Source organism: Conger conger, chromosome 19, assembly GCF_963514075.1.
Source record: "Conger conger chromosome 19, fConCon1.1, whole genome shotgun sequence".
NCBI lineage: Eukaryota > Metazoa > Chordata > Actinopteri > Anguilliformes > Congridae > Conger > Conger conger.
The window spans coordinates 1,328,760-1,346,103 of NC_083778.1; the positions used below are offsets into that span (position 1 = coordinate 1,328,760).

At 50.3% G+C, this 17,344-nt stretch overlaps 1 long non-coding RNA gene and 1 pseudogene across 1 annotated transcript in view; one reads left to right on the forward strand and one right to left on the reverse strand.

The window, feature by feature from the left end:
- The window catches only part of LOC133118983 (uncharacterized), a 150,219-nt gene extending 136,078 nt beyond the window's left edge, over positions 1-14,141 (reverse strand). The window contains exon 1 of the long non-coding RNA XR_009706460.1: positions 13,998-14,141. This is a non-coding gene — a long non-coding RNA (uncharacterized LOC133118983). The remainder of the gene's footprint in view (positions 1-13,997) is intronic.
- The window catches only part of LOC133118958 (NACHT, LRR and PYD domains-containing protein 3-like), a 734,314-nt pseudogene that overhangs the window by 282,200 nt on the left and 434,770 nt on the right, over positions 1-17,344 (forward strand).

The following is a 17,344-nucleotide window of genomic DNA, read 5'->3' on the forward strand; positions in this document are numbered from 1 at the left end:
ACTGCATGACACGCTCCACTCTGCATGTTCTCCACCCGGCACACTGCACGCTCAACTGCATGACACGCTCCACTCTGCATGTTCTCCACCCGGCACACTGCACGCTCAACTGCATGACACGCTCCACTCTGCATGTTCTCCACCCGGCACGCTGCACGCTCAACAGCATGACACGCTCCACTCTGCATGTTCTCCACCCGGCACACTGCACGCTCAACTGCATGACACGCTCCACTCTGCATGTTCTCCACCCGGCACGCTGCACGCTCAACTGCATGACATGCTCCACTCTGCATGTTCTCCACCCGGCACACTGCACGCTCAACTGCATGACACGCTCCACTCTGCATGTTCTCCACCCGGCACGCTGCACGCTCAACTGCATGACACGCTCCACTCTGCATGTTCTCCACCCGGCACGCTGCACGCTCAACTGCATAACACGCTCCACTCTGCATGTTCTCCACCCGGCACGCTGCACGCTCAACTGCATGACACGCTCCACTCTGCATGTTCTCCACCCGGCACGCTGCACGCTCAACTGCATGACGCGCTCCACTCTGCATGTTCTCCACCCGGCACGCTGCACGCTCAACTGCATGACACGCTCCACTCTGCATGTTCTCCACCCGGCACACTGCACGCTCAACTGCATGACACGCTCCACTCTGCATGTTCTCCACCCGGCACGCTGCACGCTCAACTGCATGACACGCTCCACTCTGCATGTTCTCCACCCGGCACGCTGCACGCTCAACTGCATGACACGCTCCACTCTGCATGTTCTCCACCCGGCACACTGCACGCTCAACTGCATGACACGCTCCACTCTGCATGTTCTCCACCCGGCACACTGCACGCTCAACTGCATGACACGCTCCACTCTGCATGTTCTCCACCCGGCACGCTGCACGCTCAACAGCATGACACGCTCCACTCTGCATGTTCTCCACCCGGCACACTGCACGCTCAACTGCATGACACGCTCCACTCTGCATGTTCTCCACCCGGCACGCTGCACGCTCAACTGCATGACATGCTCCACTCTGCATGTTCTCCACCCGGCACACTGCACGCTCAACTGCATGACACGCTCCACTCTGCATGTTCTCCACCCGGCACGCTGCACGCTCAACTGCATGACACGCTCCACTCTGCATGTTCTCCACCCGGCACGCTGCACGCTCAACTGCATAACGCGCTCCACTCTGCATGTTCTCCACCCGGCACGCTGCACGCTCAACTGCATGACACGCTCCACTCTGCATGTTCTCCACCCGGCACGCTGCACGCTCAACTGCATGACGCGCTCCACTCTGCATGTTCTCCACCCGGCACGCTGCACGCTCAACTGCATGACACGCTCCACTCTGCATGTTCTCCACCCGGCACACTGCACGCTCAACTGCATGACACGCTCCACTCTGCATGTTCTCCACCCGGCACGCTGCACGCTCAACTGCATAACACGCTCCACTCTACATGTTCTCCACCCGGCACGCTGCACGCTCAACTGCATGACACGCTCCACTCTGCATGTTCTCCACCCGGCACACTGCACGCTCAACTGCATGACACGCTCCACTCTGCATGTTCTCCACCCGGCACGCTGCACGCTCAACTGCATGACATGCTCCACTCTGCATGTTCTCCACCCGGCACACTGCACGCTCAACTGCATGACACGCTCCACTCTGCATGTTCTCCACCCGGCACGCTGCACGCTCAACTGCATGACACGCTCCACTCTGCATGTTCTCCACCCGGCACGCTGCACGCTCAACTGCATAACACGCTCCACTCTGCATGTTCTCCACCCGGCACACTGCACGCTCAACTGCATAACACGCTCCACTCTACATGTTCTCCACCCGGCACGCTGCACGCTCAACTGCATGACACGCTCCACTCTGCATGTTCTCCACCCGGCACACTGCACGCTCAACTGCATGACACGCTCCACTCTGCATGTTCTCCACCCGGCACGCTGCACGCTCAACTGCATGACATGCTCCACTCTGCATGTTCTCCACCCGGCACACTGCACGCTCAACTGCATGACACGCTCCACTCTGCATGTTCTCCACCCGGCACGCTGCACGCTCAACTGCATGACACGCTCCACTCTGCATGTTCTCCACCCGGCACGCTGCACGCTCAACAGCATGACACGCTCCACTCTGCATGTTCTCCACCCGGCACACTGCACGCTCAACTGCATGCACACGCTCCACTCTGCATGTTCTCCACCCGGCACACTGCACGCTCAACAGCATGACACGCTCCACTCTGCATGTTCTCCACCCGGCACACTGCACGCTCAACAGCATGACACGCTCCACTCTGCATGTTCTCCACCCGGCACGCTGCACGCTCAACTGCATGACACGCTCCACTCTGCATGTTCTCCACCCGGCACACTGCACGCTCAACTGCATGACACGCTCCACTCTGCATGTTCTCCACCCGGCACACTGCACGCTCAACTGCATGACACGCTCCACTCTGCATGTTCTCCACCCGGCACACTGCATGCTCAACTGCATGACACGCTCCACTCTGCATGTTCTCCACCCGGCACACTGCACGCTCAACTGCATGACACGCTCCACTCTGCATGTTCTCCACCCGCACGCTGCACGCTCAACTGCATGACACGCTCCACTCTGCATGTTCTCCACCCGGCACACTGCACGCTCAACTGCATGACACGCTCCACTCTGCATGTTCTCCACCCGGCACACTGCACGCTCAACAGCATGCACACGCTCCACTCTGCATGTTCTCCACCTGGCACACTGCACGCTCAACTGCATGACACGCTCCACTCTGCATGTTCTCCACCCGGCACGCTGCACGCTCAACAGCATGACACACTCCACTCTGCATGTTCTCCACCCGGCACACTGCACGCTCAACTGCATTCACACGCTCCACTCTGCATGTTCTCCACCCGGCACACTGCACGCTCAACAGCATGACACGCTCCACTCTGCATGTTCTCCACCCGGCACACTGCACGCTCAACTGCATGACACGCTCCACTCTGCATGTTCTCCACCCGGCACACTGCACGCTCAACTGCATGACACGCTCCACTCTGCATGTTCTCCACCCGGCACACTGCACGCTCAACTGCATGACACGCTCCACTCTGCATGTTCTCCACCCGGCACACTGCACGCTCAACTGCATGACACGCTCCACTCTGCATGTTCTCCACCCGGCACACTGCACGCTCAACTGCATGACACGCTCCACTCTGCATGTTCTCCACCCGGCACGCTGCACGCGCCAGGAACAGCATCACCACGTGCCCAGGCTGCAGCAACGCACAGGAGACAGAGAAGCAAACTGAGCGCTCTGAACCAAAATCACACTACCCGGGTAGATGGGACATATTGACTTTTTTTATTTTATTTTCAAGGTTGCAACCTATTAGTCACAGGAAATCTTATTGGCCAATGTGTACATATGTTTGATATTATTGATAAGGGATTTGATGATTGCTAATAAAAGACCGGCATTTAATATTTGTTTTTTATACCTTGTCCGTGTGCCTTGAATACTCCTAGAGTCAACCTAGAGTCTTTAACCCTTTACTAGAGTGTTTAACCCTTTGAGTTTTGATAAGAATTAATGCATCAGATATCTAGGCCCAAATAGGGGCGGCCTGTAGCGTAGTGGTTAAGGTAAATGACTGGGAAACACAAGGTCGGTGGTTTGAATCCCAGTGTAGCCACAATAAGATCCGCACAGCCGTTGGGCCCTTGAGCAAGGCCCTTAACCCTGCATTGCTCCAGGGGAGGATTGTCTCCTGCTTAGTCTAGTCAACTGTACGTCGCTCTGGATAAGAGCGTCTGCCAAATGCCAATAATGTAAAAAATAGAACCTGTTACACGTAGATTAATATGATGAAATATGTGAAATAGGTATGCTTCTGCTTATTGTGTGTGTGGGGCGTGCACATTATTCTGGATTCTTTTTCTAGAGAGGCCGTTCACACCAAACACAACCAATGACCTGCTGGTCCTGGATTCTTTTTCTAGGTTCATAGAGGTGGCCCAGCTGAGCTGACATTGTGGTGCATCTGAAGTCAATGTTTGCGAGACATGGCGTTCCAGAGACGCTTGTCCCAGACAACGGGCCTCAGTTCTCAGGAGCAGACATGAAAGTCTTAGTGCAACGGGCCTCAGTTCTCAGGAGCAGACATGAAAGTCTTAGTGCCGTGTCCAGCAGCCCCAGGTCTCCACAGAGCAATGGTGAGGCCGAGCGAGCCGCTCAAACGCTGACAAACCTGAACAAGGCGTGAGGACCATTTTCTGAACTGATTCTTCATTTACAAAGTGTGTTCACATGAAGATAATCACGTGATTAAAGATAACCTTTTATTATAATCCCTATTCCTATTAAACCACTTTCTGTATTAAGTGTTAAAGGGAGTCTTTCTTTGTCTCTCTCCCAGCAGGAAGACAGCCTTTCACCTGGGTGTCTCTGCTTCACCCAGAAGGGGGTAGCTAGCACACTCCGGTCTTACAGGAGGCCAACAAGGGGTAACAGTGAAGACAAAATACTGATAAAAGTTAGCAGCCAGCTGCGTGTCTTTTTGTTTATGTTCCCCTCCCTTCTGGGTCGGTATACTGAAAACTGTGTTTAAGTCAGACTGTGTGTGTGTGCAAACTGAAGAACTATCAGAAAGCTGGTTGGCCTTCCACTCTCTATCTGTGTGATCAGATAAATGAGAAGGTTAAACTGCAGAATAGCTGCAGTTGTTTTTACTGGGATCTGTTTCATCAGACGACGCTCACCTGTGAAATGTTATCTGTGCATTTTTCCCCACACAGGCGTCAGAACCCTGCCGCGCACTGCTAGTGCACAGAGCTGCACCTTTGAGCGACGGCTACAGCACTGCTAGCGCACAGAGCTGCACCTTTGAGTGACGGCTACAGCACTGCTAGCGCACAGAGCTGCACCTTTGAGTGACGGCTACAGCACTGCTAGCGCACAGAGCTACACCTTTGAGTGACGGCTACAGCACTGCTAGCGCACAGAGCTGCACCTTTGAGTGACGGCTACAGCACTGCTAGCGCACAGAGCTGCACCTTTGAGCGACGGCTACAGCACTGCTAGCGCACAGAGCTGCACCTTTGAGTGACGGCTACAGCACTGCTAGCGCACAGAGCTGCACCTTTGAGTGACGGCTACAGCCCTGCTAGCGCACAGAGCTGCACCTTTGAGCGACGGCTACAACACTGCTAGCGCACAGAGCTGCACCTTTGAGTGACGGCTACAGCACTGCTAGCGCACAGAGCTACACCTTTGAGTGACGGCTACAGCACTGCTAGCGCACAGAGCTGCACCTTTGAGTGACAGCTACAGCACTGCTAGCGCACAGAGCTGCACCTTTGAGTGACGGCTACAGCACTGCTAGCGCACAGAGCTACACCTTTGAGTGACGGCTACAGCACTGCTAGCGCACAGAGCTGCACCTTTGAGTGACGGCTACAGCCCGGCCCGGTGGCTCATGGGACGGCGCCCGCGTACCGCTCTGCCCACCTTCCCGGCGGTGCTGGAGCCGGACATCCCGGACCTGCGGAGGGTCCAGTGCAGGGAAAGAGAGAGGAGGCGGATGGATGCGCACGACTACCACCAAAGACACGGAGTGAGGAACCTTTCCAACCTGGCACCAGGGGGCAGAGTGTGGATCACCGACACCAACACGCCTGGCACGGTGACACGTGAACATCCTGTGCCCAGGTCATATCTGGTCAGCGGGCCACAAGGGACGCTCGCCTGCTGCCAATGGGGCCAGCTACAGACAGCAGTCACGAGGCACAACCCAAACCCACCACGGACGTGGGAGCTTACAACAGCACAAGGGGCAGGTCAGCAGGGTCCCCAGGGATTCCCCAGGTCACACCGCCATTGGGCAGAACCAGATCGGGCAGAGAGGTCATCAAACCAAAGAGACTTGATTTGTGAAAAGAAACTGATATAATGTAACCGGTTAGAGTAAAGGAGTATGATCAGTTGCTGTGCAGGGGAAAGTTCTATTGCCTGTTGGGGTCAATGATGTTCTGTTTAAGAGGGTTCTGGGAGGAGGAGAAGTGAAAATGTTTGGGGTAATATGCCTTCATAATTTATAAACTAGATGGGTATAATGGGGTAATGTAAAGTAACATTGTTTCTGGGAAAGAGGTGTGCTGTAAGTTAGATGACGCCCAGGACTGAGAGTAAAGAGGGAGCTGATGAATGGATGTATATCTGAACGTGGTGTTGAGTAAAGCACTGTGTGTCTGTTAACCGTGGTCGTGTGAGTCGCTGATGAATGGATGTATATCTGAACGTGGTGTTGAGTAAAGCACTGTGTGTCTGTTAACCGTGGTCGTGTGAGTCGCTGATGAATGGATGTATATCTGAACGTGGTGTTGAGTAAAGCGCTGTGTGTCTGTTAACCGTGGTCGTGTGAGTCGCTGAAAGAGCCCAACGCGACAGCAGGCTGCCGTTGCAGCAGCGTTGTGTCAGTGGTGTGCCAGGAGTGTCCAATGTGGAGTCAGATTACACCCACAGCTCCGTCCCCATTCCTCCACAGAGTTCCTCCCTTTCCCAGTCGCCCCCAGCTGCTCACCGGGGCCTGGGGCCTGGGGCCTGGCTTTCAGGTTTGGGGCGAGTCCAGTGATTCACAGATGAGTTTGAGTCCAGTGAATCACAGATGAGTTTGAGTCCAGTGATTCACAGATGAGTTTGAGTCCAGTGATTCACAGATGAGTTTGAGTCCAGTGAATCACAGATGAGTTTGAGTGCAGTGATTCACAGATGAGTTTGAGTCCAGTGATTCACAGATGAGTTTGAGTCCAGTGATTCACAGATGAGTTTGAGTCCAGTGATTCACAGCTCAGATGAGTCCATTGATTCACATATGAGTTTGAGTCCAGTGATTCACAGATGAGTTTGAGTCCAGTGATTCACAGATGAGTTTGAGTCCAGTGATTCACAGATGAGTTTGAGTCCAGTGATTCACAGATGAGTTTGAGTCCAGTGATTCACAGATGAGTTTGAGTCCAGTGAATCACAGATGAGTTTGAGTCCAGTGATTCACAGATGAGTTTGAGTCCAGTGATTCACAGATGAGTTTGAGTGCAGTGATTCACAGATGAGTTTGAGTCCAGTGATTCACAGATGAGTTTGAGTCCAGTGATTCACAGATGCGTTTGAGTCCAGTGATTCACAGATGAGTTTGAGTCCAGTGATTCACAGATGAGTTTGAGTCCAGTGATTCACAGATGCGTTTGAGTCCAGTGATTCACAGATGAGTTTGAGTCCAGTGATTCACAGATGAGTTTGAGTCCAGTGATTCACAGATGAGTTTGAGTCCAGTGATTCACAGATGAGTTTGAGTGCAGTGATTCACAGATGAGTTTGAGTCCAGTGATTCACAGATGAGTTTGAGTGCAGTGATTCACAGATGAGTTTGAGTGCAGTGATTCACAGATGAGTTTGAGTTCAGTGATTTTTCTGAACTCCTTGCAGAGAGAATCATCCGTGAGGAGAGACTCAACAGAATGAAACTTGCACAATGCAGGTATTACTTTGAGTGCTGTGTGAGTCTATCAGCCTCCCGTTCAACTGAGATCCACATATGTTTGTGTTTCCATTGCTCTTTTAGTTGAACAGAACTGCTACGTCAGCGTTTCATTACACTTTGCTATTTGGAGACAAGCACCGTGTGCTGTGATATTACTTATGATTGTTAGTTGAGTTTGTATAGTACTATCTGACCCTCATTTCTGATACAAACATACAGAAATGATATCACTGGCACTGTGAGTGGAGCCTTGAAGTGCTGCCATAACACTGGGTGCTACGGTTGGGGAGGCCCTCTGACACTGATCATGTATCTGACAGAAGTGACCTCTTACTTACCTTAGCTTTGAGTTTGACTAGATTTAGTCAGGATGATTGCCAGCTTGAGAGAGGCTTTGTCTCCTCACCCATAGGGTGAGACGCCATACCAAACCCACACAACAGAATAAACCTCCTCACACTGTCGTCTACTATACAGAACAAATTACTGCACCAGAAAAAAGGAGAAAACACCCTCTCACACACCCAACTCCCAGCATGCAGAGAGAGAGGGAGAGAGAGGGAGAGACAGAGAGAGAGAGAATGGGGGAGAGGGGAGAGAGGAAGGGAGAGAGAGAGGGAGAGGGAGAGAGACAGAGAGAGAGACAGAGAGAGACAGAGAGAGAGAGGGAGAGAGGGAGAGAGAGACAGAGAGAGAGAGAATGGGGGAGAGGGGGAGAGAGAGAAGGAGCGGGGGAGAGGGGGAGAGAGAGAAGGAGCGAGAGAGAAGGAGAGAGGAAGGGAGAGAGAGGGAGAGGGAGAGAGACAGAGAGAGAGAGAGAGAGAGAGAGGGGGGAGAGAGGAAGGGAGAGAGAGGGAGAGGGAGAGAGACAGAGAGAGAGAGAGAGAGAGGGGGGAGAGAGAGAGAGAGAGAGAGAGAGAGAGAGAAAGAGGGGAGGGAGAGAGGGGGAGAGAGAGGGAGAGAGAGACAGAGGGAGAGAGACAGAGAGAGAGGGAGACAGAGGGGGGGAGAGAGAGAGAGAGAGATAAAGGGGGAGAGGGGGAGAGAGAGAGATAGAGAGTGTGAGAGAGTCAGAGAGAAGATGAGCTCCTAAAAAATTTCTTAAATTTTCAATCTTCTTCACGGAAAAATGTTTGATTTGCAATCAAAAATGTACATAATAATCAGAGAATAAAAAGCATATTTTGTCCACCAGATGTCAGTCATTCTCTAAATGTGATCCAAGTCTCACGTGACAAAATGTGATGAGGTGTGTGACTCAAGATGGCGGAGTAAAGCAGAGAGTAAAACAGTAATCGGTCTGCAAGAGTCTTTATTTACTAAGTTTGTTAATGACCTAAAACCATTACATGGTGTCAGAGTAGAGGTCCAGCCGTTAACCCATCGTCAAAAAATGGAGACCTACGGTGTTCCTGCTCCGAAGATGGACTGGGATTCTACCAACCTGCCGGAGGCGTGGAGGACATTCCAGCAGCATGCACAGCCGATGTTTTCAGGCCCCTTGTGTGAAAAGGAAGAAGCGGATGAGTGCAGCTCCCTTCTTTTGTGGATCGGGGAGAAGGGACGTGACATTATAACACTTGAACACTCACAGATGAGGAAGCCAAGAAGCTGCAGACATACTATGATAAGTACACTGCGTTTGCCACGCCCAAGGCTGACCCCATACATGTGAGACATAGGCTTCACGAACAATCGCAAGGAGAGCATGAATGGTTTGAACAGTTCGTAACTAAAACTGTTAGTCAAAGACTGTGGATGCCCAAATAGCGACGAAATGGTCAGAGATGGCATCATGCAACAAACTCCCCTTTTGTCAAAGAAAAGCTACTCAGCCAGGGTGCAGAGCTCACACTCCACAAGGCCATAGACATCGCAAGGTCCCGTGAGTTAGCAAAGCAGCAGCTAAAGGCTATGGGCAGTACAAAAGACCACAGTCACCATAATACTGTACATGCTGTAAACAGGAAGCCACGCAGACCGGATATACCACAGAAACTTACTGGCACTAGGCCAAAGGACAATAGCACCACCCAGAGGACATGCGGCTACTGTGCAGGGCAACATAGTGCTAAAGACGTATGCCCAGCCAAAGGAAAGCAGTGCATGAAGTGCAAAAAATGTAACCATTTCACAAGGGCATGCAAATCAAAGCCCCCAGCCCAGTCAACTCCCCATCACAAAGCAGTGCACGCTGTCAAACACAGCACTGACACAAATGGTGAGGACACTTATGAGGAACAGTCAGAACTCTACATAGACAGCAGCACAATCGAAAATGAAGGCAAAAATAATGAGCAGGCCTATGCAGATATAGAGCTTGGCTCACCCCCACAAGAAGTCCGGTTTAAAGTAGACACTGGTGCACAGGCCAGCACCATTCCAGCCAACATTTTCCAGATGATGTTCCAGGATGTTAGACTAAGACCAGTCACTCACAAACTTACAGACTATGGAGGGCACCCACTGAGTGTGGAGGGGAAATGCAAGTTAAGATGCAGACACAAAGACCGCTCACTGCTGCTAGATTTCCACATTGTTGACACAAGCGCCCCACCAGTCCTGCCAATGAAAGCATGTAGATCTTAATTTGGTCAACATTGTAATGGCTGTGAATGAGGAAAAGGGAAAGACAAACACTGTCTCACAGAGCACACTGGATGAGTATGTGGATGTATTCCAGGGCATAGGAGAATTCCCAGGCGAATGCCATTTCCGTGTGGACCCCGACACAGCGCCTGTAGTCTGCCACCCACGTGGCGTCCCTATCGCACTGCGAAGCCGACTAAAAGAAGAGCTCAACAGCATGGGGGAAAATGGCATCATATGCAAGGTCACTGAACCCACAGACTGGGTAAACGCACTGTTTGTCGTAAGAAAGCTCAGAGTCTGTTTAGACCCAAGACCCCTTAACAAAGCAATACCATGCCATTTGTAGTCTGCCCACCACGTGGCGTCCCTATCGCACTGCGAAGCCGACTAAAAGAGCTCAACAGCAAAGTATACAGCTGGAAGAGTTGAGATTCTCGCTTAAAGGCTCTTTGATATCCTTCCACAAAACCTGGAATCCCCTACTAACCCTTATCAATAACCTCACTATCACTCCTGATGCTGAGGATATCTCCTAACTGGAGCTTGTGAGAGGGGTATCTTACTGTCTTACCACTGTTTCTTTGTTATTATTATATTTCTATTTTATTTTTATTTTAGTTATAATTATTTATTTTAGTTATATGTGTATGTGTGTGTATGTATATATGTATATATGTGTGTATGTATGTATGTGTATATATATATATGTATATGTAATTTCTTTTATTTTTAAATTTAAAAATTTTTTTTTATTTATTTATTTTTTTCTTTTGCATGTGTGACCATGACCGTTATGGGTGGGGTGGGGGGGTTCTTTTATCAGACACCATGCCATGTTCTTTATTGTATGTTTTAACGTTGACATGTCTGCAATAATTCAATTAAAAAAAAGAAAAATAAATAAATAAATAAAAAAGAGCTCAACAGCATGGAGAAAAATGGCATCATATGCAAGGTCACTGAACCCACAGACTGGGTAAACGCACTGGTTGTCGTAGAGAAGGGCGGCCTGTAGCGTAGTGGTTAAGGTAAATGACTGGGACACGCAAGGTCAGTGGTTCTAATCCCGGTATAGCCACAATAACATCCGCACAGCCGTTGGGTCCTTGAGCAAGGCCCTTAACCCTGCATTGCTCCAGGGCTTAGTCTAATCAACTGTACGTCGCTCTGGATAAGAGCGTCTGCCAAATGCCATTAATGTAATGTAAAAAGAAACCAAAATCAGGAAAGCTCAGAGTCTGTTTAGACCCAAGACCCCTTAACAAAGCAATACAGAGACCTCACTACCCCCTACCCACATTAGAAAACGTCACCACAAAGCTTGCCAAGACCCCTTAACAAAGCAATACAGAGACCTCACTACCCCCTACCCACATTAGAAAACGTCACCACAAAGCTTGCCGGAGCAAAATATTTCAGCGTTTTAGACGCAAGGTCAGGTTATTGGGCCATGAAACCGAGTCATGAGTCATCTATGTTGACAACATTTAACACAGGGTTTGGCAGGTACCGTTTCCTTAGACTGCCATTCGGTATCATTTGGGCCCGAGACGAGTTCCAGCGGCGTGTGGATGAGACGTGCGGAGGCCTCGAGGGTGGAGCAGCCATAGTGGATGACATACTAGTGTTGGGAAAGACCAAACACGACCACGACCGCAACCTCCGAGCCATGCTGAGACGGACGAGGGAGAGAGGGGTGCGGCTAAATCCTGAGAAACGTCGCGTCTGCATGTCAGAGGTAAGTCACTTTGGACACACTCTGTCACACCAAGGTCTCAAACCTGAGCCCCAGAAAGTAAAAGCAGTTCAGGAAATGCAGCCACTGCAGAACAAGGCAGAGTTAGAAACTACCCTTGGGATGTTCACTTACCTGGCACGGTTTGCTCCACACCTATCTGAGGTCACTGCACCACTGCGACAGCTGCTAAAAGCGCACAGTGACTTTGTTTGGGACGCTATCCATGACAGAGCGTTGCAGAAAATGAAAGATTTGATAACACAACAACCAGGCCCAGTACTCGTTTAGCTCGACCCCCTGAAAGAGCGAACACTCCAAGTGGACGCTTCAGAAAGCGGCCTAGGGGCAGTTATGCTCCAAGAAGCCAAACCAGTTGCCTGTGCCTCAAAAGCACTGACAGCACGGAGGAAAACTCTGCACAGATAGAGAAAGAGCTCTATGCTGTACTGTTTGGTTGCAGGTGTTTCCATGAGTACACCTACGGCCGCAAGGTGACCGTAGAATCAGACCATAAGCCACTAGAATCAATTCTAAAAACCCACTAGCATCAGCCCCACCACGGCTGCAGCGAATGATATTGCAGTTGCAAAGGTACGACATCAGCATTATCCACCGACCCGGAAAAGACATTCCAGTCGCCGACACACTATCTGGGAAGTCCGTAGAGCACCATGACAGAGCTCCAGATGAAGGAATGGAAGCCCAGGTGCACACGGTCATCAGCAGTGTTCCTGTGAGCGACCAGAGGCTGACGGAGATCAGAGAGGCAACAAGCCAGGATCCCCAGCTCACCGCCCTGAAAAAGGCAGCCCAAGAAGGCTGGCCTGAGTCCAGATCACAATGCCCCCCCAGCATCCAAGAGCACTGGAACCACAGGGACCGGATTGCCCAAATTGATGGCATTCTTTTTAAAGGTGAGAAAATGATAATTCCTCAAAAGCTCAGAGAGAACATGACTGAGCGCATACATTCTAGCCATATGGGTGCAGAAAAGAGCAAAAACAGAGCTAGAGACGTTCTATTCTGGCCGGGGATGGGGAAACAGATTGAGGCAGCAGTAGAAGCCTGCAGCGTATGCCAGGAGCGCAGCAGTGCAGACCCCAAAGAAGCCCTGCTATCACATGCCATACCGGAGAGACCAGGGCAAGTGACAGGCACAGATCTATTTACATGGAGCTCCAGAGATGACATGGTTGTAGTGGATTACTACAGCCGTTTGTTTGAACTGGAGAGGCTATACAGTTGTGCTGCCACAGCCGTTATCACCAAACTCAAGTCAACCATGGAGAGGCATGGCATCCCCGAAACCATCATCAGCGATAACGGACCGTGCTACAGTGCACGCCAGTTTCAATCCTTTGCACAGTCATGGGGATTCACACACATCACCACTAGCCCCCATTACCCACAGAGCAATGGCCTCGCAGAGAAGACTGTCCAAACAGCTCAGCCAATGTCAGACAAAGCCAAAGCTGAAAGCAAGGGCGCTCACATCAGTCTCCTAGAATACGGCAACACCCCGATAGACAACCTAAAGTCACCAGCACAGCTTCTCATGAGTCGCAGGCTGCCATCCATCCTTCCATCCACAGCTAAGCAGCTGCAGCCACAAGTTGCCTGTCAGCAGAGCGTACGTGAGAGAAGAGAGGCCTGTCAGCACAACAAACGTACTACAACAGGTCTGCCAGACCTCTGCCACCCCTGCCTGCAGGTACCCCCATCCGCTTTGGGCAGGAGGACGGCTCCTGGAGACCTGCGACAGTAACCCGTCCTGCAGACACAGGAGCTACCGCATCACAACCAGCGAAGGGCAGGCGTATCGGCCAAACCGCTCCCCCTCGGAGAAAGACTCTCTCAAGACAGCAGAGAGGACGTAAGCACAGCAGACGTCCAACAGTCCGAGTCCAGCACCAACAACACACAGGGCCGTCAGTCTGAACTTGTGGATCCTCCAGGCTTGGACACTCGGTCAAATGACCAGCAACAATCCGGTTACACTCCGCGTTCAGGGCGTGTTGTCAAACCCAAACCAATATTTGATTTGTAATGGATGTTAAAAATAAATGAATAAAAATGACTTACCCGTTTACTGTGAACAGATTCCGATGTTTGGAATTTGCACTGAATATTGTTGTTATTCCAGCCAGTGTTACTCACTTCTGTGTTCTTATTCAGACAGAATGTTTTCTTCAGAAAAAAGGGCATGTAACATATTTTGTCCACCAGATGTCAGTAATGTGATCCAAGTCTCACGAGACAAAATGTGATTAGGTGTGTGACTCAAGATGGCGGAGTAAAGCAGTGAGTAAAACAGTAATCGGTCTGCAAGAGTCTTTATTTACTAAGTTTATTAATTACCTAAAGGTAAAACCATGACAACCCCCAGCTGCTCACTGGGGCCTGGGGCCTGGCTTTCAGGTTTGAGTCCAGTGATTCACAGATGAGTTTGAGTCCAGTGATTCACAGATGAGTTTGAGTCCAGTGATTCACAGATGAGTTTGAGTCCAGTGATTCACAGATGAGTTTGAGTGCAGTGATTCACAGATGAGTTTGAGTTCAGTGATTCACAGATGAGTTTGAGTTCAGTGATTCACAGATGAGTTTGAGTCCAGTGATTCACAGATGAGTTTGAGTCCAGTGATTCACACACAAACACACACACACACGCAAATTGAGAGAGAAAGAGAGAGACAGAGAGAGACAGAGAGGGAGAGAGAGAGAGTCAGAGAGAAGATGCGCTCCTAAACAATTTCTTCAATTTTCAATATTCTTCATGGAAAAATGTTTGATTTGTGATCAAAAATGTTTATAAGTAATAATGTTTGAGAATAAAATGAATACATTCTGAATTTGAAAACACCTACAAATACTTAAACTCTTTTTAAAAGAGTTAAAAAAACAAACAGAGGAAACCAAGGACTTGAGACAGGAAGACTAAACAGTGGAAACAGAGGCACTGAAGGTAAGTCTCAGGAAAACATCTTTTTTACTTTTTATTTTATTGATAATGCTCGACTTTTATTGACTCATTTATCTTTGAAAATAAAAAATAAAAAGTTTTTTCAAAAGACTGCAAAGTGGCAGTTGAAATGACAGTTGAAATGACAGTTGAAATGGCAGTTGGGAAAATTGGAACTGATGTATCAATCTCGGCCCCAGCCAGCCAATCAGAACCCTCAGCCCAGCCAGGAGAGGGCTTTGAAATTCAATACCCTGAGCATATTCAGTCGGCTAAGGCAAAAGAACAACACAAGGACAAAGTCCTGAGCAGTTTCCCAGAGATACTGGTGTCAGATTATTGTGGGCCAGAAGAGAACAGGGTCAGGTGCAATGTACTGTTCCACACACAGAGCCCCACTGCCTGGCACACAGCCCTCTGCCAGACCTCTCCCTACATTAAAAAGAACAGCATCAGCAAAGGCAGACAGATCTCTGTACTGGAGGACTCAGACAGCAGCAATACCAGGCTAGCAGTGAACATATACCACACTGGCACAGTCATGGTACAGGGATCAGAGGCCAGTCTAGAACAGTTTGAGCTGAGCTTCCAGCCCCTCAATAGACAGGCAGAGAAACTTCAAAAAGAGCCAGAGTACAAGACCCTGGAGCCTGAGCCTGAACCCAACAGTGCCCCTGCCAGTGAAGTACCTCCCCCTGCCCACTGTACCCCCAGTTCCCCCAAAGTGTACAGCAGCACCAGGACCCTGAGACAGTGCTGGAGCAGGAGGTCACTCAGTTCAGGGAGGAAACTCTGGCTAACTGTAGCAGCCACACACAGCAGGCTAACAGCGAGGTCTAACTGTAGCAGCCACACACAGCAGGCTAACAGTGAGGTCTAACTGTAGCAGCCACACACAGCAGGCTAACAGTGAGGTCTAACTGTAGCAGCCACACACAGCAGCCTAACAGCGAGGTCTAACTGTAGCAGCCACACACAGCAGGCTGACAGCGAGGTCTAACTGTAGCAGCCACACACAGCAGGCTAACAGCGAGGTCTAACTGTAGCAGCCACACACAGCAGGCTAACAGTGAGGTCTAACTGTAGCAGCCACACACAGCAGGCTAACAGCGAGGTAGCCGGCCTCCTCACACTGCACAGATGTGAGATATCTGGGAGAAAGGTTATGAAGCTTCGTTGCCCAACAACACAGACTGCCCTGGAACTACTGTCACAGCAAAGACTGGGAGAGGCCAAACACATCCTGATCCACACGGGGACCAACGACCTGAGCACACGCAGGATTGACGTAGCCAAGGCCCTGAGACAGGTGGCAGTTAAGGCCACACACCAGTACCCGGCAGCCAAAGTGACCATCTCCACCCTGCTGCCCAGAACAGACGTGCCACAGCGAGTGATCCACAGCATCAACACAGAGGTGTCCCGAGGCTGTGCCCTGCTGCCAAACGTCCAGCTGGCTCACCACCGTGACCTCTACGACCAGGTGCACCTCAACAATGAGGGGGTGAAGATGTTTACAAAGGTCCTAAAGGACACTGCACTGAGCAGGACCTCCACCAACAACCACAGCCAGAAGAGGAAACCAGGCATCCACCCCCGGCACGATAATCCCCCTCACGCAACCCCCAGACCCCGCCCGCCCATGCAGCGCATCACGGGCAGCTTGCTCACCCTGCAGCCACACCCAGCCCTGCCACACAGCCACACTGCAGTACTACAGTAGCTACCAATGCCAGGCTTTTAATAATAATAATAATAATGATAATAATAATAATAAAATACTTTATATAAACTCGATAGCATCCTAGGTCAAGATATTAAAATGGACAGACCTCTTTTCATGGTCGAGTGGTGAACAACAGAAAAAACATAGTAGAGAGATACAATTGATAAAAATAACTGTATGATGCAGAATCTCTAACATGGATCAGCCCCAGCAGTTGTGCTGACCTTATTGTGGCGACACTGGGATTGAAACCACCAACCTTGCCTGTCCCAGTCATTTACCTTAACCCTGTGTATTAACGATGAGATACATAGCTCTTATGTAGGAGCCTTCAATTAAGGTGCTACCCTCCTATTCACGAAAAACTTAACAGCTTGCAAAAATGTGGGGATCGCAACTGAGGTTGAAACAAAAACCAGCGTACACAGGGATCCCCAGGCCAGAGTTTGTGGAGTACCGCCTCAACGCACCTCCTTGTGCAGAGAGCTATAATTAAAGTTACACATAATGAAATGTCTCTTGTCTGTACATGGTGTTTGATGTCACATGGGAGTGTATTACGAACGATAAGAACGAGTTTTATCCCGAAGACCTTGCGCAAATGAAGCCCTTGTTCCTTATCCCCAAGCCACTCGACTCAAACCTAAATCCTGTGCTTTAATCTTCCGCACATTTAGCGTTCCTTTGAAAGCAAACGCCTTCTGCTGCTCGTCGTCCGTTTAATTCTCTCTGCACTGACTCCCC